The sequence below is a fragment of the Artemia franciscana genome, unplaced genomic scaffold, assembly GCF_032884065.1.
Source record: "Artemia franciscana unplaced genomic scaffold, ASM3288406v1 Scaffold_1510, whole genome shotgun sequence".
NCBI classification, from domain to species: domain Eukaryota; kingdom Metazoa; phylum Arthropoda; class Branchiopoda; order Anostraca; family Artemiidae; genus Artemia; species Artemia franciscana.
The window spans coordinates 14736-38740 of NW_027062853.1; the positions used below are offsets into that span (position 1 = coordinate 14736).

Consider the following 24005-nt stretch of genomic DNA (forward strand, 5'->3'; position numbering starts at 1 on the left):
TATATATATATATATATATATATATATATATATATATACATATATATATATATATATATATATATATATATATATATATATATATATATATATATTTTCTTTTTAGTTTTTTTGTAGTTTTTACCTTTTTTAGTTTTTTTCTTCTTTTGTATTAATGCTAAAGCCAAGGTTCAAACCTGGAGCCTCTCGGACCTAGAACCTGAAACATAACGCTTTACCAACTCAGCTACTTCGGCTTGAATACATTTGTTTTGAGCAGCTTCCTCGGGTGTTGCCATTGTAGGTTCTTCAGTCATTTTACAATTAGAAATTTCTCTTTCAACGGTCTTCTTACAATTAAAAATTTGTCTTTGAACGATATTCTTAAATACCTGTGTCCTGGTCGTCATTTATATTCCCTGTGTCCCGGTCGTCATTTGTGCCCCGGTATCCCAGTCTGTAATTTCTCTTTGAGTGTCCCGGTCGTTATTTATATTCCCTCTGTCCCGGTCGTCATTTGTGTCCCGGTCTGTAGTTTCTCTTTGAGTGTTTTTTCTTTTTAGTATTTTTTAGTTTTTTACATATTTTCTTTTTTCAGTTTTCTTTTTCTTCTTGCCATTGTAGGTTCTTCAGTCATTTTACAATTAGAAATTTCTCTTTCAACGGTCTTCTTACAATTAAAAATTTGTCTTTGAACGATATTCTTAAATACCTGTGTCCTGGTCGTCATTTATATTCCCTGTGTCCCGGTCGTCATTTGTGTCCTGGTATCCCAGTCTGTAATTTCTCTTTGAGTGTCCCGGTCGTTATTTATATTCCCTCTGTCCCGGTCGTCATTTGTGTCCCGGTCTGTAATTTCTCTTTGAGTGTTTTTTCTTTTTAGTATTTTTTAGTTTTTTACATTTTTTCTTTTTTCGGTTTTCTTTTTCTTCTTTATTTTTCAGCTTCACTATGAAATACATATCGCCGAACCTTTGTTTTTTTAACTAAAATCTGGTAGGCATTGATGCCCTTATCCAAGTCAAAATCCCAAACCCAATCATCATCGCTATCATTTTCAGTTTTGATATGTTTTGACTCTCGCTGTCCAGGTGGATCTTCATCTAACTGCGTGGTTTTGCGTTCTTTAGCCTCAAGCCTGTTTCCTTGCTGTTTTTTTGATTCCTCGGCACGCTTTCTTTTCTGACTTTCTCTATCAGCAGCATGTTTTTTGGCATAGACTCTTTGAGCATCTTCATCGGCTTTTGCCATTGTAAGTTCATCAGTCATTTTAAACTTAAACATTAATAGATTTCTAGGTGAACATATATGTCTTAAATATCTTTAATGACGTCACCGTTAAAGCAAAAATGACGACAACTAATTTCATGACGTCAGTCAACACAGAAACATGACGTCACCTTATCCACAGACAGACAGACAACTTATTTTTATATATATACTAGCTGTTGGGGTGGCGCTTCGCGCCACCCCAACACCTAGTTGGTGGGGCGCTTCGCGCCCCCCAAGCCCCCCCGCGCGCGTAAGTCGTTACGCGCCATATTAGTTACGCGCCATTGTAGTTGTGTCCCTGTGTCCCACCTGTGAATAGAGATAGATATAAATATATGTTTTTAACTACGTAAAACATGCGAATATACAACATTCTTCGCTGTCCCATTGTCTGTGCATATAAATAGATTGTCAGGTTTACTGACTCTTGAACATGCAACATATAATTGTCCATGGGAAAAACAATCCGTATTCAGATCTATACCTCATTATTCTAATGATGTGTCCCTGTGTCCCGGTCGTCATTTATATTCCCTGTGTCCCGGTCGTCATTTGTGTCCCGGTGTCCCAGTTTGTAATTTCTCTTTGAGTGTCCCGGTCGTCATTTATATTCCCTGTGTCCCGGTGTCCCGGTCGTCATTTGTGTCCCGGTGTCCCGGTCTGTAATTTCTATTCGAACAATCCCTGTGTCCCGGTCGTCATTTATATATCCCGCCTGTGCCCCCGGCGTCCCCGTTGTAGTTGTGTCCCTGTGTCCCGGTCGTCATTTATATTCCCTGTGTCCCGGTCGTGATTTGTGTCCAGGTGTCCCAGTCTGTAATTTCTCTTTGAGGTTCCCGGTCGTCACTTATATTCCCTCTGTCTCGGTCGTCATTTGTGTCCCGGTCTGTAATTTCTCTTTGAGTGTTTTTTCTTTTTAGTTTTTTTTTAGCTTTTTACCTTTTTTCTTTTTTCATTTTTCTTTTTCTTCTTTATTTTTCAGCGTCACTATGAAGTACATATCGACGAACCTTCGTTTTTTTAACTTAAATCTGGTAGGCATTGATGACCTTATCCAAGTCAAAATCCCAAACCCAATCATCATCGCTATCATTTTCAGTTTTGATATGTTTTGACTCTCGCTGTCCAGGTGGATTTTCATCTAACTGCGCGGTTTTGCGTTCTTTAGCCGCAAGCCTGTTTTCTTGCTGTTCTTGTGATTCTCGGAACGCTTTCTTTTCTTACTTTCTCTATCAGCAGCAAGTTTTTTGGCATAGACTCTTTGAGCAGCTTCCTCGGCTGTTGCCATTGTAGGTTCTTCAGTCATTTTACAATTAAACACTTTTCCGTGAACGCATGTCTTAAATACCATTAATGACGTCACCGTCATAGCAAAAATGACGACAACTAAGTTCATGACGTCAGCCGACACAGAAACATGACGTCACCTGATCCACAGACAGACAACTTATTTTTATATTTATAGACTAGCTGTTGGGGTGGCGCTTCGCGCCACCCCAACACCTAGTTGGTGGGGGCGCTTCGTGCCCCCCCAAGCCCCCCCGCGCGCGTAAGTCGTTACGCGCCATATTAGTTACGTGCCATTGTAGTTGTGTCCCTATGTCCCACCTGTGAATATATATATATATATATATATATGTGTATATATATATATATATATATATATATATATATATATAATATAAATATATATATATATATATATATATATATATATATATATATATATATATATATATATATATATATATATATATATATATATATATATATATATATATATATATATATAATATATATATATATATATATATATATATATATATATATATTATATATATATATATATATATATATATATATATAATATATATATATATATATATATATATATATATATATATATGTTTTAAACCACGTAAAACTTGCGAATATACAACATTCTTTGCTGTACCATTGTCTGTGCATATAAATAGATTGTTAGGTTTCCGTATTCAGATCTATAGTCTATAATCTATAATCATCAGAATAATCTCAGAATAATCATCTATAATCTCTAATAATCATCTATAATCTCAGAAGCTATAATCATCGACTGGGCTGTACCTGAATGCTAGGCGAAAATTTTCTTGTTGCTCTTGTGATTCCTCAGCACGATTTCTTTTGGTCTTTTCTCTTTGAGACGCAAGCCTAATTTACCGCTGTTGTTGTGATTCCTCGGCACGCTTGCTTTTCTTACTTTCTCTATCAGCCGCAAGCCTGTTTTCTTGCTGTTCTTGTGATTTCTCGGCAAGCCTTCTTTTTTCACTTTCTCTTTTAGCAGCAAGTCTGCTTTCGCGTTGCTCTGGTAGTTCCTCGGCACACTTTCTGTTCTTACTTTCTCTATCAGCCGCAAGCCTGTTTTCTTGCTGTTCTTGTGATTCCTCGGCACGCTTTCTTTTCTTAAAGCGGCAAGTTTTTTTGGCATAGACTCTTTGAGCAGCTTCTTCGGCTGTTGCCATTGTAGGTTCTTCAGTCATTTTACAATTAAACATTTTTCCGTGAACGAATGTCTTAAATACCTTTAGTGACGTCATCGTCATAACAAACATGACAACAACTAACTTCCTGACGACATGACATGATGGCATGACGTCACTCGACAGACACACAGACAAACAACTTATTTTTATATACATAGATAGATTTTATTTTTTTTGTTTTATTTTTCTCCTTTATTTTTCAGTGTTTTTCCTTTTTTATTTTTTTTATTTTTCAGTTTTTAGTTTTTTTAGTTTTTTTATTAGTTTTTAGTTTTTTTTTCTTTTTAGTTTTTTTGTGTAGTTTATGATGAAATAATTCAGACATCAAATGCGGACAGACAGGCAAACCTTTTTTTTTTTTCGTTTTTTAGTTTTTTAGCCTTTTTTAGTTTTTTTTATTAGTTTTTTTTTCTTTTTAGTTTTTTTTTGTAGTTTTTACCCTTTTTTTGTTTTTTTTAGTTTTTATTTTCATACGTTTTTTTTAGCTTTTTGAGTTATTTTCTTTTTAGTTTTTTTTTGTAGTTTTTACCTTTTTTCAGTTTTTTTCTTCTTCTGTATTAATACCAAAGTCAAGGTTCGAGCCTAGAATCTCTTGAACATAGAACCTGGAACATAACGCGTTACCAACTCAGCTACACCGGTTTGAATACTTTCGTTTTTGAATTGGTACATGATGAAATAATTCAGATGTCATATGCGGACAGCCAGACAGACAAACAACTTATTTTATATATATATATATATATATATATATATATATATATATATATATATATATATATATATATATATATATATATATATATATATGTTTATACCTAGCATTTTATTTCTGCTACATAAATACGATAACATAAGTTCCTTACTTTTTAATGAAAGCCACTTTTGTGCCATATTGTTTGTTTTTCTATTAGCATATATAATGAAGTATTTAAAAATCTTCAATGACAGCGTGGGCTTAAAAGACCTATAAAAAGGTTAAGGGATAGGGAGAAAAATATTAATCAGATATTTATTAACAAAAAAAAATTACTAATAATTTTTTATTGACATTTTTACAACCCTTAGCTTATGGATGTAAGTTCCAGGTTCTTACATTTCATTTTTTAGTAAAGCACTTTGTTTTTTGCCTTCTGAATGTACGATAGTATTCGCTTAATTTTCGGTTGCTTATTTGACAGCCTCAGAAACAATTCTTCATTTTCGTCGAAATTTAACTTATCATCCCCAAACCTGATGGAGGAGTAGGGAAGCCATGGAAAAATATTACAATTATCATTAAACATCTTGTTTGTAAGTTAAGCATTTATAATTTGGTGGTACTAAGAAAACAGAATAGTTGAAGATTTATATTAGTGGTTTTGCAGAAGGAAATACCACTAATGAGAATGTTGTTTTATCAAAATTTTACAACAGTAAAGTTTACCTGTCATGTAGGCAAATTTCAGGGCCCTCTAGAGGGGGAAGGAGTGGAGGGGGTACTTTAAAATACCTTCACGGGACATACTTAAGCTTTTAGTTTCATTTTCCTAAACCAAACCCTTTCAGAGATAGCAAGAAGTCAATTAACTAGAAATTTACCAATGATAGGCCTATGTTCACTTTATTGGTAAGCCATTTATATAAACTGTTATTTTTTTTAACCATTTTGCGAAGTAGCTAATTTTGGTGATTAAAACTTACAGGAATTTTTCTGGGGCCTAAACAGTAACTCAGAAAATCTTTGAGTTTTTTGTGTTGCCTCATAGCTTGGCTAATTTTATAATAGCTTGACTGATAGCCTAGGTAGTTTAGGGTGTTCAAGAAATAAAAAGAAATGTATTGGCAATTAAATTTGAAGGAACCATTCAATGTGTCAGCAAAATTCCAGTTCAGCTAGGCTACTTCTTCCCATCTTGGAAAGGTGACAGGTTAGGAATATGCAACTTTCAGTAATGAATCCAGGGTCATAAAGGCCTGGCCAAAGGTTAGACATAGTGTATAATTTTGAATAATTGTTTTGTTTTAATATAGATTTGGTAACTTAAATACACAAGAACCAAAATTAAGGTATGATAAGCTTGTTTTGGTGTTACTTGGTTGTTCCACATTTGTTTTTTCATAGGCATATATTTTGGGGGTGATACCTAACACAGGGCTACCATAGGGAATTCATGGTAGGCATGGCACTTTCCTGGGTAGGGAATTTAATGTGCTGAAACCCTATAAGCAAGTGTGTATTCTCCTGATGAGCCCTTGTGTTGGGTTGTTGCCTCTGAATTATTTGTCTTTTTTTTAATATTTGGTAAATGACAACTTATACTTACTTACAACACAAATGCCTGTCCATGGACTATTCTTTATGGTTGATTGTGTATGGCTATGCTGTTTGACCTATGTAATTGTATGGATGAGTAGGGCTAAGGCCTCATTCAAGTACTGATCTATATTAATTACTAATGTAGGAAAACAGTCTTCCTTTTCTCCCTGTCTTTTTTTTGTGTCTGTGCTGTTGCATTGGTGATTTCTTTTTTCATTATAATATTAACAGGCTTAATTAAAAGATCTAATGTTAATCACATTAAATTATTTTTGTCCCTGTTTCATACTAGACTAAATACTTGTTATTTCATTGGAAGCTACATCATTCCCCTTTATGTTGTGTCTGCTTCTCAACAGATGAAACAATTCTGCATGTATTATTTGATTGCCAGGCTCTGAGTAAGGAGACTATTTCTCAAAAAATGAAGTATTTTTAACTTACCAACAGGTGATGGGATCTTAAGGAAATTTGATATTTGGAAGGATATCATGTCTCAGAGCTCTTATTTTAAAACCCCACCAGATCTGGTGACATTGGGGGGAGTTGGAGGGGGGAACCTAAAATCTTGGAAAATACTTAAAGAGTGGAGAGATCAGGATGAAACTTGATGGGAAAAATAAGCAGAAGTCCTAGATACATTATTGACATAACTAGAACAGATCTACTCTGTTTTTTAATTGTGAAAAATTTGAAAAAATGATGTATTTCCAACTTAAGAAAGAGAGATTGGGTCTTAATGAAATTTAAAGTCTGGAAGGATATTGTGTCTTGGAGCTCTTATTTTAAATTTTGACTGGATCAGGTGACATTGGGGGGAATTGAAGGAGGAACCTAAAATCTTGGAAAACGCTTAGAGTGGAGGGATTGGGATGAAACTTGGGGAGAAAAATAAGCACAAGTCTTAGATACATGATTGACATAACTGGAAGGGATCCTTTTTCTTTGGGGGAGGAGGAGGGTTAATTCTGAAAAATTAGGTAATTTTAACTTAAGAAGGAGTAATTGGATCTTAATGAAATTTGATGTTTGGAAGGATACCATGTCTCAGAGCTCTTATATTAAATCCCGACCAGATCCGGTGAAGAGAATGTTGGGGGAGGAGGGCAGAACCTAAAATCATGGAAAATGCTTAAAGTGGAGGGTTTGGGGTGAAACTGTGGGAAAAATAAGCACAAGTCCTAGTCACAGGATTGACATAACTGGAACGTTTCTGCTCTGTTTGGGCAAGTTTTTAATTCAAAAAAATAAAAAATGAGATATTTTTTACTTACCAAAGAGTGACTGTATCTTAATGAAATTTCATGTTTAGAAGAACCTCAAAACTCTAACTTTAGAATCTCTAATTTTAAATCCTCTAATGAATCTCTAATGAAGAATCTCTAATTTTAAATCCTGACCAGATCCCAGTGTCATTAGGGGGTGGGAACCAGAAATCTTGGAAAACACTTAAATCAGAGAGATCTGGATGAAACTTGGTGGAAAGAATAAGCACAAGTCCAAGATAGGTTACTGACATAACCTAACCAGATCCGCTCCCTTTTGGTTGAGTTGGGGGGGGGGTGATTTGGAAAAATTAGAAAAAATGAGGTATTTGTTCCTTACAAGCAGGTGATTAGATCTTAATGAAAGTTCATATTTAGAAGGATCTTGTGTGCTTCAGAACTCTTGGAAGGGGAAAACAGAAATCTTGGAAAGCAGAAATGTGGAAAACGCCTTTAGTGGAGAGATCAGGATAAAACTTGATGGGAAGAATAAGCACAAGTTATGAATACAAGATTTACTTAATTGGTACGGATTTGTTTTCTTTAGGGGTACTGGGCGTTGTGAATTTGGAAAAATTAGAAAAAATGAGGTTTTTTTTTAAATTAAGAATGGTGACAAGATCTTAATGAAATTTGATATTTAGAAGGAACTCATGTCTCAGAGCTCTTATTTCTAATCCCAACCAGATCTGTTGACATTGGGGAGAGTTCGAGGGGGAAATCATGGACAATGCTTATAAATGTTGTACATACGTGATTGATGGAACCAGACTGGATCCACTCTTTTTGGGGGAGTTAGGTGGTGGGGTTCAGTGCTTTGGCAAGTTTGGTGCTTCCGGATGTGCTAAGACAATGAAAATCGGTAAGCGTGTCAGGGAGCTGTACAAATTGAGTTGATAAAGTTGTTTTCCCTGACTCGACCATCTGGGGGGCTGAAGGGAGAGGAAAAATTGAGGTATTTTTTACTTACTAGTGGGTGATGGGATCTTCGTGAATTTTGATATTTTGAAGGACCTTGTGACTCAGAGCTCTTATTGTAAATCCCAACTCGCATTAAGCCTCTTATATTCCTTTTAAAGCAATCTATTGATTCTTTGAATTTTGCTAGAGCTCATACCATATATATGAATTTTGATATTTAGAAGGACCTTGTGATTCAGAGCTCTTATTTTAAATCCCAACTGGCATTAAGCTTCTGATTTTCCTTTTAAAGGAATCTATTGATTCTTAGAAATTTGTTAGAGCTCATACCATATGAGCTCTTGGTTCTTCCGACCTCGTCACAAGTGCCATATGAGCTCTTAACTCTTGTTCTTTTTCTTTCTTCATGACTAGAAGGGCACTGAAACATCAAAGAGATCTGTTTAAAATTTAATTTGGAAGGAAATTACTGTAGGTACGTGCTTTGCCACTTCCACCTGCCAAATTGTTTAGCCCCTGCCTTCTTGATTGCAGGATAATTACATACATGTAATTCTTTGCTTGCCATATACTGATCCACTGCTCAGAATCATATTTCTTAAAAGATACAGAAGGAGAAGGGTTAAGAATAAACTCATCCTTGATGACCCTGACTGGTTTTTCAACTACACATTTATTTTAGGTCAATTATCAGTCTTGCTTTTAACATCCAAAAAGGTTGTTGGTGTATCCATATAAAAGGACTATGGATATAAAACTTGGTAAATTGTAAATCACATTCTTCAATTCCACCGTGTAAAATATATTATATTCTAAAAATATTATATATATATATATATATAAACAAGAGCTAGGAGCTCATATGGCACTTGTGATGAGGCAAGAAAAGCTAAGAGCCCCAAGCTCATATGGTATGAGCTCTTAACACAATTTAAGAACTAATAGATTGATTTAAAAGGCAAACCAGAGGCTTAATGCCAGTCGGGATTTAAAATAAATGTGCTGAGTCACAATGTCCTTCTAAATATCAAAATTCATGAAGACCCTTTTACTTCACTGTAGTTTGGGAATTGGACTTGTAACTTGTACTGCTTGGTCTGGTTTGGGTTAAGCTGAAAGTAATTTTTTCTGTAATTGGTTTTAATGGTCGATTTTTTAATAAGTTTCCAACTTTTAAGACTTTCGTTTTGCAAACAAGTTTGACACAAGGTTTCAGTTACTTTGTACAATCTCCGTGAGATTTTGCTAGTGATGCACACTGTCAAAAGTATTTAATTAAATTTAGTTTTATCAAGGAAATCTGTCCATATTGCCACAAAAGCCAACTGGGAGGCAAAAATCTTCATTTCGTAATAAAAAGGGAGGGTAAATTTAAGATCCTAACTTCTTTAGGCTGTCGAAATGATATTTCAGGATTGTGCTGTCACAACAGGGTTGAAAAGCACAACATTCGCTTCTTTTTACTGACAAAAATTTGTTTTCGAGTCTTGCTATGGCACTAAGGCCAATAAACTGATATTATTACTATTTTTGACTGTCGGTTTTGGTTTTTTGGGTTTGCTTTTTTGCAAAGCAGGTTGGTTTTTATAAAATTGATTTTTAAAAAGGGGATTTGTATGATAGAAAGTAAATGTATGAAAAGTGCAAAAATTATAAATTTAAGATTTGGATTTCAGTGAGAAAATGGTGGCGATTTTACTGCCTAATTTCATCTAATTAAAGCTCTGCATGATATGACGTATCACCTCCTCTGTTCATCCTAAAACATTAAATAAAGCACAAACTCTTAAGAATTTTGATAAAGACTCGTATAAGTATATACTTAGAACTAAGTATATGAGTCGAAATACCCCTTCAAAGGTCAGAGCATACATTCAAGAGGAACAGATTTTCGAAAAAATTTTTTATAAAAGAAGGCCAATAATTACGTGTTTATTTATCTTTTATCTCGCTGGTATAGATGGGTCTCTAAATTCTCAGACAAAATTCAAGCTTCAGTGAAAAGAGCGAGGTATTGAAAAGGGGGCGAAACGCCTCATAGACGTAATAAAAATATACAAATATAGAAGTTAGTTGCACAAGTTAATTCGTAAGTTACGTTTATTTATTACTAACAAAAAAGTTCGTAAAAAAGTTATAGTTGTTTTTTTTTAAGTTATCAAAAATTGGATTAATATTTTTTGGATTAATAATTTTTTAAGTCAACTAGGCCGCCTCCTCCTCCCCCCTTTTTTTTATCAAAACTGAAAAAAACATTTAGCCAGAAAAAAATAATAATATGCAAATTTAGTTTGAATTATTCATGCGCTGTGAGCCAAAATCAAGACTTCGCTTTACTTAAAAAAGTTTCCGGATTTAAATAAAAACAAACTAGCTTTTGATATTTTATATACGGAAATTATTCCGTATATGAAAGAGGTTATCCCTTCCTCAACGCCTCGCTCTTTACGCTAAAGTTTTTTATTGAATTAAAAAGTAGAGTTGTAAGAAAGAGTCAAACTTTGAGGTAAAGAGCCAGGTGTTGAGAAGCGGTTAACCCCTTTCATATACGGAATAATTTCTGATCTTTTTAATATCGCTCCTTACTCGCAGTTACAAAAACCTGTGTTTTTGTATTGAATAAATAGCTGAGTTAAACTCAAAATGAGCAAAAATTAACATGAATAGGGCTGATAATCCTCGTGCCTTTTCAAGACCAGAACACAATTTGCGCTTACCTGAAAACAAAATAAGCTTCAAATTAATATGTATACTTAATAATGTAAACCAGTCTTGAGATGTGACTATTGCCTTTTTGAAAATTTTCATGTTCATATATAATTTTGATTTTTTTTTTAACATCTGGCAAAATATTAATTGAATATTAAGAACTTATGCGACAAAACTACTCTTCATAGAAAATATTGGCTAAAAAAAAATATTGTGTTCAAATTTTTGCTTACAGTCGAATATTTGAATTCTCAAGCAGATGACTAAAAAAAGCGGGGAAACTTACAACCAATTTACAAGCATTGGTAACTTTACTTTTCCAGCAATAATCAGTTTGTGTAATTATTCCGGAAGAATATGGGTGGGGATCTGCCTGGGAGAGGAGGAATTCCCACGGGGTGGAAGTTTCCAGGGGAGAGGGGGAGAATACGCTGAAAGAATGAACATAAGCTCTTAAAACAGCCTCTTTGACTTTTGGAGATCCTGGAACCTTCTAGGTGTAACCGCAAAGCCAGCTTGGGGTTTATTATTAATTTAGGGTTACAGCTTGGTAATCCAAAGCTCTTTTGACCACCCATTTTATTCAGCATTTTTTGTTTATTTTGAAAATTGCAGATGCATTATACTCACTTTAAAACTGCCTATTAAATAGCAATTAATCTTGCATAACCTCTGAATCTCATTGATATTCTAGGCCTGTGTTAATATTGCAGCAAATAAGTATGATATGGGTACTGTCCCCGTTTTTTTGTCTATGTAATTTTTTAAAGATAGTGAATTCCCCATAGTTACGCAAAAAAAGATTGATTCATTAGACTGCATCACAGGTCAAAACTTAAACACAATGTCACTAGATGCTCAATATGAACTGAACTCGAAATAGTACAATGAAAATAAGGTAAAGTCCTCTCTTTTCAAGGACCAGTGCTGATTAACAAGAAGAAACCTTTGTCAATCAGCGTTTGTAACTTCAATTGACTATAGAAAGAAAGCAAAATAACCAAAAAAGGATTAAGTCAGCTGGTATGGTCACTCATAAAAACACACTAATAAGCCAATATAATTTTTGCCAAATTTAAGCTTGAAAAAACGATTCACTGAAAGAGCGCCTGAAGAATATTCATAATAAAGAGAAAAAGGACATTTATCGGGTAATAAAAAGGATGAGTGTCCCAGTGCAGACGATTTTTGGCTAAAGTCTATACATTGATAAGGTGGTCACAACTGACCCTGCTAGGCCAAATTCAGTTTTTTTTTTTGAATTGACTAGCTATAGGGTTGTAATTTTCTATAGGACAAGGGAGGGCAACTGTCCCTCTCATCCCTCTGTTTACTCCACCCAAACCCATACACCCCCAGTTGAAATTTAGTTTTTTTTTCAAAGATCATGTCAAAACTAAAATAAACCTGCATGACCGAAGCATCAACAGAAACGGGCCAGTTTTCTTTAGAACATACTTACCTATACATTACTAAAGTATCTATATAGTACTAAATAGTACCTTTATGGTACCAAACGGCTTATTTTTTTTTGTTTTTAGAGCCATTTTAACTTGATTTGGGAAAATGCGCTCCAACTCCTACATATAGAATATATTTGGAGGTCTACTGAAGATTATAACTAAAATTTGCAGTTTGATCAAGCATTGTAAAGACAATCAGAAATCTAGAAATAATGAAGGCACTACATAACCACTTGACGCGGGAAGTGTTTAATTTTAGTTGCATAGTAACTATATGGCACAGCTACTTAAAATGCAGCTTTTATGGATCAAAAAACTAACAACGACATAAAAAACAAAACAAAAAAAACGGAAAAGACAACATTTCTAAAGAGTATCATTTCTGAAACAACGTTCCCATTTGAGTGAAGAAATAGATTGCTTTATTTTCTTCTGATTTATTTCTACCATTCATCCTTGGATGTACAAAAAATAAAATATATTTACGGAAAATGAATTTGTGTAAAATAACGTAAAATGCACAGCAAAGCGGAATTAAATTATTGTTAGAAAATTTTCCATCCTATGTAGTCAGTACTAGCAACAAAAAAAAAAAAAAAAAAAAAAAAAAAAAAAAAAAAAAAAAAAAAAAAAAAAAAAAAAACCTGTTTGAAAGACATTGGAATTAAGCATATTTTACCATACTCAGATACTTAAATTGAGTTTATTAATGATTCGTTGTAAAATTAGCAATAAACGGAATACAATAGAAAGAAAAAGACAGCTGGTAATGACAAAAGAAACAAAATCAAAATTCCTAATATTCACATAAGGCACGATAAACAAACAGTTCGTAGTAACGAACCGTCGGCTCAATAGTAGCCGAAACTGTAAACAAGAGCTAAGAGCTCATATGGCACTTGTGACGAGGCAAGAAGAGCAAAGTTTTATGCTGATTTCAAATATATAAGTTTTATTAAGTTTATTATTCCCCATGAAAGGTTACAAGTCTGAGAAAATTTGCCTGGTTTTTGAAAAAAGGAGGAAAACCCTCTAAAAGTCATGAAACCTTTATGAAAATCACACCATCAGATTCAGTGTATTATAGAATCCTACTGTAAAGGTTTTCAAGCGCCTATTTGAAAAAAACGTGGAATTTGGTATTTTTTGCCAGAAGAAAGATCAAGGATGCGTGTTCATTTGTTTGTTTTTCCCAGGGGGTGATCATATTGACCCAGTGGCCCTATAATTTCGTAAAAAAGCTAATTTTGACGGAAATTAAAAGTTTGTACCCGATTTAAGCCACCAAAAAAAATTAGAGGGTAACCAGGTCTACTCCCATGCCCCTTAATTCAAAAAATCGTCCGATCAAAATTTAAACTGAGCCGTTTTGCTCGGCATAGTCGAAAGGCCAAAGAAAAATACTTTTGGAGATATTAACACACACACACACCCCCACATAGCCCCTAGGGAAAAGTCTTTAAGTTATAAAAGTGCCTATTGTTTAGGTATAGTATTTGTTATTGGGAATTATGCTCTAATATTAAACTTAAGCTCCTCCTCCCCCCCGAACAAGGACAATTCTTCATGGGGAAGGAAGTTTTCAGGGGGAAAATCTTACACCAGGGGAATTTGGGGAATTCCTATAGGAAATGGTTCTTATGTCTTGCTTTCTCATTGCCTGCTCAATTTTACGCATGTAGATATTAAAGGTAATTGTCCAGGGTAAAAAAAAAAAAAAATCAATAATTACATTTTACATCTGGAAAAATGTCAAAATCTCTTTGGTTTATTATTTATTAAGACAAGCAGAAATGAAGTCTTGTAATGATGCCATTTTCAATGGAGCCTAATTAACGACTAATAAGTTTACCTTTAAAATGGCTTTGTACATAAGATAATATTATCCATAACACGTCTCAGAGCACTTTTAATGTGTTTCTGGTGTTGAAAAATTTTTTATTCAAATTTTGTTTTATTAAAAATGCTTATTTTCTTTTCGCTTGTAAAACGCCACAGAATTTTTCATATATACCCCAGAATTAGAATAAGATCTTTCAATCTCTTTGAATTTTGTCATTCAAATTAATAACAATTGGAGTAAACACAAAATATTTGAAGTAAGCACATGTAAGATACTTTTATATGAAGGCTCGTCCTCTCCTCTACCTTATTCTTGGATGTCCTTAGGGAGAAAATGGGCTTGGGAGGGGACTAGGCGCCCTCTAATCTTTTTGGTTACTTAAAAAGGGCACTAGAACCTTTGTTTTCCATTTGAAAGAGCTTCTTTCTGATCTTATATGACAATTGGATCAATGCAATCAACCCTGAAGAAAAATTATATATATATATATATATATATATATATATATATATATATATATATATATATATATATATATATATATATATATATATATATATATATCAAACAGTTTGTGAAAACGAACTGTAGTAGGGAGCAACCCTGATCAATAGTAACCAAAACTCTAAAAAATGGAATTTTGGTACCAATAGTTACATAAAATGAATTGCATTTTAATGCTGATTTTAAATACATAAGCTTCATCAAGTTTAGTCTTACCCATCAAAAGTTAAGAGCCTGAGAAAATTTGCCTCGTTTCAGAAAATAGGGGGAAATATCCCCTAAAAATTATACAATATTAACGAAAATCACACCATCACTTTCAGGGTGTCAGAAAAGTTTCATCCCGATCTCTCGACTCTTAAGCGTTTTCCAAGATTTAAGGTTCCCCCTCCAACTTCCCAACCAGACCTGGTATGGATTTAAAATAAGAGCTCTAAGACATGAGTTCCTTCTACATGTCAAATTTCATTAAGATCCGGCCACCCGTTCTTGAGTTAAAAATACCTCTATTTTTCTAATTTTTCCGAATTAACAACCCCCCCTCCAAACTCTCCCAAAGAGAGCAGATTCAGCCGGGTTAGGTCAATCAAGTATTTAGAACTTGTGCTTATTAAATATCTGCGTTATTTTAGTATTTCCTCTCTACTGGCCGCAGTCTCGTTTGAGGTTTTTTTTTTTGTGGAGTTCTATCTCTCTTTGTTGTTTATTGTCATGTCTGGCCAGTTCGGCTTAAGAACTTTCATTCGTCAAGCTTACGGGCAACAATTAGCCGCTTCTGTCAATTATTATTGTTCTTTGGTTAAAAAACATGCAAATTTTCTTAAAAAATTGCAATTAGTGTAATTTTGTAAAAAAAAAAACAAAAAAACAGTGCATCCAATTATGAATACTAATAGCAGTCTTCTTTTAAAGTTTTTTCATTGCTCATTCATAAGTTTTCTCATTCATAAGACCCACAAACTTATGTTCTAGGCTGCGTAAAAACAAGAAGGAATTTGACTCCAAGGGTGTTCAACTAGTTTATCGATATTTCGCTGAACGTGGACACACAGTCGAAGTTGTTTTCAGCAATGAATTAAGAGGTAAACTAGACGGCGATTCTAACATGACAGATATTTGCTGCACAAGCTGTAGTATGGACACCAGTATATAATCAAGTAGGATGCCCAAAATATGTCGAGTCTGATGGTAAGTAAGTTTACTAACAAAAAAAAAGTTAATTTAGTGAATTTGTATGGTGGTGTTGCCCTCAATTCTATCAAATAGAATTTTTTTTTTCACAAACAAAACTTTCCATTGCTTATGTTAAGTTGATCATTTTGTGAAGTTTGCAGTAAAATGAAAAATGTCTACTCTCTTACTGTCAATTTATCCTTCAGTGTAAATATATAGAATTTATTGTTATCGTGCATTGCCGAAGTTAAGGCTGATAATTTGGCTAATTTACGTCGCCTGGGCTAATGGTGATTTACTCTGGTTGACATCAGCTATATCAAACACATTGGAGATGGTGTTGTAGAGTCCCTTTATTACTTGCATAAAAATTTGCTTGTCTTGCTACTGATATCGATCCATCGTAAAAGTTCACTTTGAGAATCGTACATAAATTGTCTATAAGTATAGGCTGTTTAAGTCTGCAGCCTAAGACTGCACTCTTCAGTACCTTGTTCTATAGATAAAAATCATAGACGGTAAATACTGGAGAAACTTTGTGTAATATTCTGAAATATTTATTTTGCTGAATAAAATAAGACTGTCATTCAGTTGAAGGAAAATAAATGCATATATATTTAAAAAAAAAAAAACAGAAAAATAGTTTATATGCAATGCTGGCAATTACAAAGGCAAAATAGTATCACCATTAGCAACTAAAATAAAAATAAAAGCTGCAAAGAAAGAATAAATATAAACTGAATGTGCCTCTTGTGTAGAGTATGCTTTTTCAAAAACAGCTTCTTTATAATCATAAATAACCCAAAAGGAATCAGAGTTCTACTCTAAAACCGTTTTCTTAAATTAGTCTGATGCTCCTTATTTTAAATAAGTCGTCACTTTGGGGTCTATATCTGAAGGTCTGTTGACGTCCCTAAAACTTATTAAGACTGTACAAGTGCAAGATGGGCTCAAACAAATTGGACTGATATTATTTCTTTAGAATTCCCGTAGACCTAGTCATCAAAGGTAGTAACCATTTTGATTTGTTGCTAAAGTTGATCCTGGGAGTTAAAATCTGTTCTGGGTAGTTTAAGGTAGCGGAATTGGAAATCCGTTGAAATCAATAGAGTTGTAATTTAACAAACCTGTGGTTTGAAGTATGTATTGGTAGGATATTAGCCCTGGTCAACTTTAATACTCCCGCTCAGCTTCATGGGCTTTTACTCTCATAGTCTTTTTGTCCTTTTTTTTTTCTTTTAATCGTATCTTAAAAAAAAATGTTTAAATTATACCTTGCAAATGTCACAAAACACATATGAAAATGTAGATAAAGATTTAGAGGCTATTAAATACTATACTCTAAATACACCGATCACGGTTTTCTAACTTTAAAATAAAGGTAAAATTATTCTAAACGTCCTCTCGGAACAAAGGTAAAATTACTTTAAACTACCCTCTTAAATAAATATGATAACTTGTTGATATGTCGCTTATAAAGTCTACTTTGGCTTTACCATAAGAATAGCTACTAAGAAATCTTTGCGTCCTTTATTCAGTAAAGATGCTTTCTTAAGCCGTTTTGCATTTATAAATTATTTTAGAGCTCAAAACTTCAAAATCGTCGAGAACTTTTGCATTGAGCGGCAAAATCATTCAACTCACTCATTTCAAATCATTCATCACAGTTATTGTAAAAGAAGCTGCAAAAATATTCTGCATCTATTTTATTAGCATTGTGATGCACAGGGGTCGATCTGTCAATGGAAAATATGGTCATGTTCCTTAAACTTGTCGCTCTGGTGCGTTCAAATAAGACGCTGGTCTTATTAGTGATTCCTAAAAGACTTAGGAATCACTGATTCCTTCTTGCAATTTTTTAAGAAAATTTGCATGTTTTTTAACCAAAGAAAAATAATAATTGACAGAAGCGGCTAATTGTTGCCCGTAAGCTTGACGAATGAAAGTTCTTAAGCCGAACTGGCCAGACATGACAATAAACAACAAAGAGAGATAAAACTCCACAAAAAAAAACCTCAAACGAGACTGCGGCCAGTAGAGAGGAAATACTAAGATAACGCGGATATTTAATAAGCACAAGTCCTAAATACTTAATTGACCTAACCCGGCTGAATCTGCTCTCTTTGGGAGAGTTTGGAGGGGGGTTGTTAATTCGGAAAAATTAGAAAAATAGAGGTATTTTTAACTCAAGAACGGGTGGCCGGATCTTAATGAAATTTGACATGTAGAAGGAACTCATGTCTTAGAGCTCTTATTTTAAATCCATACCAGGTCTGGTTGGGAAGTTGAAGGGGGAACCTTAAATCTTGGAAAACGCTCAAGAGTCGAGAGATCAGGATGAAACTTTTCTGACACACTGAAAGTGATGGTGTGATTTTCGTTAATATTGTATAATTTTTAGGGGGTATTTCTCCCTATTTTCTGAAACGAGGCAAATTTTCTCAGGCTCTTAAAACTTTTGATGGGTAAGACTAAACTTGATGAAGCTTATATATTTAAAATCAGCATTAAAATGCAATTCATTTTATGTAACTATTGGTACCAAAATTCCATTTTTTAGAGTTTTGGTTACTATTGATCAGGGTTACTCCCTACTACAGTTCGTTTTCACAAACTGTTTGATATATATATATATATATATATATATATATATATATATATATATATATATATATATATATATATATATATATATATATATATATATCTTCAGGGTTGATTGTATTGATCCAATTGTCATATAAGATCAGAAAGGAGCTCTTTCAAATGGAAAACAAAGGTTCTAGTGCCCTTTTTAAGTAACCAAAAAGATTAGAGGGCGCCTAGTCCCCTCCCAAGCCCATTTTCTCCCTAAGGACATCCAAGAATAAGGTAGAGGAGAGGACGAGCCTTCATATAAAAGTAAAGAGATTGAAAGATCTTATTCTAATTCTGGGGTATATATGATAAATTCTGTGGCGTTTTACAAACGAAAAGAAAATAAGCATTTTTAATAAAAAAAAATTGGAATAAAAAATTTTCAACACCAGAAACACATATTAAAAGTGCTCTCAGATGTGTTATGGATAAGATTATCTTATGTACAAAGCCATTTTAAAGGTAAACTTATTAGTCGTTAATTAGGCTCCATTGAAAATGGCATCATTACAAGACTTCATTTCTGCTTGTCTTAATAAATAATAAACCAAAGAGATTTTGACATTTTTCCAGATGTAAAATGTAATTATTGATTTTTTTTTTTTTTTTTCCCTGGACAATTACCTTTAACATCTACATGCTTAAAATTGAGCAGGCAATGAGAAAGCAAGACATAAGAACCATTTCCTATAGAAATTCTTCCAAATTCCCCTGGTGTAAGATTTTCCCCGAAAAATTTCCCCCTGAAAACTTCCTTCCCCATGAAGAATTTTCCTTGTTCGGGGGAGGGGGTTAAGTTTAATATTAGAGCATATTTCCCAATAACAAATACTATACCTAAGCAATAGGCACTTTTGTAACTTAAAAGACTTTTCCCTAGGGGCTATATGGGGGGGGGGGTGTTAATATCTCCAAAAGTATTTTTCTTTGGCCTTTCGACTATGCCGAGCAAAACGGCTCAGTTTAAATTTTGATCGGACGATTTTTAGAATTAAGGGGCATGGGAGAGGCCTGGTTACCCTCTAATTTTTTTGGTGACTTAAATCGGGTACAAACTTTTAATTTCCGTCAAAATTAGCTTTTTTACGAAATTATAGGGCCACTGGGTCAATATGATCACCCCCTGGGAAAAACAAACAAATGAACACGCATCCTTGATCTTTCTTCTGGCAAAAAATACCAAATTCCACGTTTTTTCAAATAGGCGCTTGAAAACCTTTACAGTAGGATTCTATAATACACTGAATCTGATGGTGTGATTTTCATAAAGGTTTTATGACTTTTAGAGGGTTTTCCTCCTTTTTTCAAAAACCAGGCAAATTTTCTCAGACTTGTACCTTTCATGGGTAATAATAAACTTAATAAAACTTATATATTTGAAATCAGCATAAAACTTCGATTCTTTTGATATATCTATTGGTATCCAAGTTCCGTTTTTATGGCACTTGGTATTAACCAAGTGACATATAGCAATCGCAAATTCTGTCGGTCCCGGTTTTGCTACTTTAGGCACTTCTAGGTAAGCTAGGACGATGAAATTTGGCAAGCGTATCAGGGACCGGACCAGATTAAATTAGAAATAGTCGTTTTCCCGATTTGACCATCTGGGGGGGGGGAGTGGGGGGCCGGTTAATTCGTAAAAAAATAGAAAAAATGAAGTATTTTTAACTTATGAGCGGGTGATTGGATCTTAATGAAATGTGATGTTTGGAATGATATTGTGTCTCAGAAATCTTATTTTAAATCCCGACCGGATCTGATGACATTGGGGGGAGTTGGAGAGGGGAAACCCCTCCACTCTCTTTACTACTACTACTATGAAGAACTCACCGCAGCACCAAGCCACTGGAGTCCAACACAGCTACGCACGCTCCTCTATTCCAATTTATCAGAGCCTCCCTCTTTACACCCTTCCAGGAATTTTCTATTCCCTTTAAATGACATCCTCCCACCTCAACTGCGGACAACCTGCTTTCTGTTGAGCCCTAGACAGTTGGCTGAAAAGGACAATTTTTGGTAATCTGTCATCCTTTATCCGCAGATTGTGCCCTAGCTATATCTACCTTTTTCTCATTACAGCCCTACAAAGCGGTATTTACCTACGATATTTGCACCACCTACTGTTTGAAATACGGTCTGTCAGAGGGTTTCATTAGTTTATTTTCAATGATTTATTTACGTTTTAAGCATGACTTTTTTTTCACTACTTCTGCTCCCCTTTGGTTTAAATTAGTTCTGTACTTATTTTAAAAAACTTCTTTTGTTGAAACATCTTCTGTTTGTTAAGTTAAATTAGTAAAGTTAAGTAAAAAAATTAATTTCTGTAAGTTTTGTTGATATTTTTTTTATTGATGAATAAAAGCAAAAAGATTTTGGGTTGCTCTTCATATTCTGGACAAAATTTTGCTAGGAATTCTAAAAATAGCTATATATTATAGAACTACAAATGGTTGGGTACGGGTACTAGTATTTTTAAAAATGAACAATTTTGGGAATTTTTGAGGGGTGAAGCTGTTCCGTCGTATCTACTGTTACAACCTTTGATATAGACGAATAATGATCAAACACTTCGTTGTAGGAATTTTTGTGTGTGTGTGTTATATTTTGCTTTAATAGCTTGGTTGTTTACATTTATGCATTTTGAGCTAGTATATTAGGTAATATAGTTCCAATTTGTTGTAAAAAAAAAAAAGGAGATGAAGAATCCCTGACAAGATTTGTTTCCAGTTGCGATTCCCTTGGTTCTGAAACTTTTATTGAGGTGTCTTCACGGCCTGAAATTTTAATGAGATCAATAAAAGAGATCACACTAAGAATATAACACACTAATAACACACACTTTCAAACTAAGAATCAATACAACCATTTTTTTTTTCAAACATTCTTTGTCGCTGATGAGCTCCCTTCGGTCAACAAATCAAAATTTAGTATCTACTTGTCCTTTCCGTCCAATATTCCCTCACAGTTTCAGGTAGGTTGCTTAAGGCGTTAATCTATACCATTAACCGTATATGAACTATTGAAGACGTCTTATTCTGATATCCTGGATGGAGATAGTGTCATTTGATCTAGCTCAACATCACCTTCAGTATTTACAGAAAGTTTCAAATATCTTAGCCGTTCCTGCCGTATTGCAGATGAACCATTTTGACACCCTGGATGCATACAGTTCACCGATTTAGTTCAATATTAAATAAAAGAACAAGTTTTTTGAAATGAAAGTAAGGAGCGGCATTAAAACTTAAAACGAACAGAAATTACTCCGTATATGAAAGGGGCTTTTCCTCCTCGACACCCCGCTCCTTACGCTAAAGTTTTTTATTGTTTTAAAAAGTAGAGTTGTGTCAAAGAATCAAAAGGAGGAAAAAATACAAAAGTCTACTTTTAGTCTACTTTCATGTTTAATTCCTGGTCTGACATGTTGAGAGCCAAAATAATTGGACAATATCAACGCGGTAGCTCCGAAAATGTCTTGGACAGCACTCCAACGCAACTGTGACCATGACTGGGGTCTCATTCGGAACCGGTTTTAGACTGATTGGAAACCAGTAACATCTGGATTGCCTCGTGGGTTGGACCTCACTTCCTCAAGGCCATTGTCACAACAGTTGCATGCGCAATCAGTTAGCAATTATAGTCTCAAAACAGTTGCCCCATGGCCGCTGGGCCTTAGTCGCTCCTGAGCCGTTCTTGATAGTGCAAATGTGTCTTTCTTGCGACCTTGTTACACGTAGTACACCTTCCTGACTCTCATACAGTTCACCACCCTTCTCACCATCCCCCAAGACCTGACTAAGTTGGATTTCAAAGGATTTCAATAAAAGGGGTACCAGAATTGATAATCAGTAAAATACGCTTAGCTACATATATATATATATATATATATATATATATATATATATATATATATATATGTATATATATATATAGTTCTTCATCACTTATTCGATGGTTTTATCTCCGTGGGGCTCTTAGAAAATGTAAATTTTTAAATCACACCTTATCTACCCATGAAAGTTTTTGCCCAGAAAATTTCTTTTCCGCCAAAAACTAATCCATGCTACCCCCGCCCCTCCTTAGGTAGTGCTCATTTTCATATTTAGCATTTATCTTGTATTGACTAATTCAGTATTAAGGAATATATTTGTATCTGTGCTTTTCCTGTATCACAAAATGTTCCAGGAAAGTCTAAAAGGATTTGTTAATAGCAAGCATAATTACATGTGAAGAAAAAAGGTTTTCTTCACATGGGCTTGAGGTTTTCGCTCTTGTAATGTATTTAGCCAGTCTTCAAAATTTATCCTTTTATAAATTTTTTAGTTCAGAAATATTTATTGTCTATTGTCTGCAAATGATTGACTTTTCTTTTCTTTTCTAGATAATGAAGTAGCTGGGCAGTAAATTTCGGAACTCTCTGTATAAGCCTGTTCTCTGTTGCATTTGTCTTTTTGTGTATAGACGCTTATTTTTACATAAAAAGACAGTGCAGCAGAACTGGTTTCTTATAATTTTAAAGTTTAAATAAAAAAAAAAACAAGGGTTCTAAACCTCAAGTTAAATAGAATCTCAGTAAAATTCGCGTATGTTTTTTGTTTGCTCCCCTTTTTATATTTTACTAAAAAAATAGAACCCTCAAAAAAATTTTAATCAATTTTGCTTCAATTTTTTGCTCATCCTTCACCTAACGAATTTACTGCTCATTGAAACTGTGCAATTATGTGGCCTCTGCTCCTGCCAAAGAACCTCTTCCTGACTCAACATACAACAACGTTTTTTTATTTTATATTTTAGTATAAATTTAATCAATAAAATATTGTTTCTTTGTATTCTTGCAAACTGCTTGTTGTTCTTAGAGCTAGGGATAGTTCATAGGGACGGAGTACAAGATAGAGAAAATTAAAATAAATACATAACTATGTTTATCAAAACAATTTATGAAGGGCACTTACTATACACGAACAACTATTGTATACTTTCAACTTTAAGCATCCCCTTTTAAGAAGGGGATGCCATGAAGGAAAAGTGATATTGTGGTTGTTTCAAAAACAGTTTCGACAGATTTATTTTGGGCCCGCCATTTTATATTTGCGGATTAATGCTAAACTTAAAAAATGTAGCTAGGACTTTTTTATATAAAGAGTGAACCTGATAAAAGTAGGAAAGGGGATCTTGCTTGTCCAAAAACCCCAATGCCAGGATTTACTGTATCTATATGCTTACTAATGGCGAAGTAATAATAATCATAAAATGACTAAAATAATTCATTCTTTCAAATATATTGACCATCGGGTAAAGAATAATTTCAATTGAAAATATATTGCGTATTCATTGAAGAGGCAATGCTACTAATTGTTTTGGGGAGTTAAATGATGGTTGCACAACTCATATTAATGGCCTTTTCCGTTTCTTTTTGTGCCG

General features: G+C 33.9%; 1 long non-coding RNA gene across 1 annotated transcript; it reads left to right on the forward strand.

Moving 5' to 3' along the window:
* Positions 1-4965: 4965 nt before the first annotated feature.
* On the forward strand, positions 4966-23413 carry LOC136042583 (uncharacterized). Its single transcript, XR_010621355.1, has 3 exons — positions 4966-5066; positions 15750-15965; positions 22966-23413. It is a non-coding gene; the product is annotated as an uncharacterized LOC136042583 (long non-coding RNA).
* Positions 23414-24005: the final 592 nt, after the last annotated feature.